This window comes from Octopus bimaculoides, chromosome 19 (genome assembly GCF_001194135.2).
Source record: "Octopus bimaculoides isolate UCB-OBI-ISO-001 chromosome 19, ASM119413v2, whole genome shotgun sequence".
Taxonomy (NCBI): Eukaryota; Metazoa; Mollusca; class Cephalopoda; order Octopoda; family Octopodidae; genus Octopus; species Octopus bimaculoides.
In genome coordinates, this window is record NC_068999.1 from 16,214,843 (window position 1) to 16,215,484 (window position 642).

Below are 642 nucleotides of genomic sequence, written 5' to 3' on the forward strand. Positions count from 1 at the left end.
ATATATATATATATATATGTGTGTGTGTATATATAAAGCTGACGCTTCCCTCAATGAATACATGTGTGAGGGAATATACGGAGCTGCTTGCGCTACTATTAGCTCAATGTTACTCGCTTACAGACACTGTGAAAATGCTGTGAAAATAGCCGTTACTGTTGTGGTTCCTAGCGTTATTTCCATGAAATATTATTTAGCAAACAAGCAATCTTCCTTCTTTCGCCTTAGCTAATATATATATTTATATGTAAGAAGAAAAAGAAATTGTGTGTGGTGGGTGCAGCATTCAAATTTTGAAATATATTTTATTTACCCTCTGTACATATTGTTGCATAACTATATAATTTTAAATAATTATTTAATTATACAATGTTACTAATTATATTTTTGATGTATTCGATAATATTGCGTTATATATATATATATATAACGAACGAAACTCTCCTCGTAGAGAGACGCAAACAAACATTACGATACATATATACATACGTGTATTTGTATGTATTTCTGTGTGTGCGTAGGCATATATATATATACACATAAATATCTACAGATATATATACACATTCATATCTACACACGCATACACACACATATATATTGGTTTCTTTATGCATGTAATATATATGTATGTGCATATAT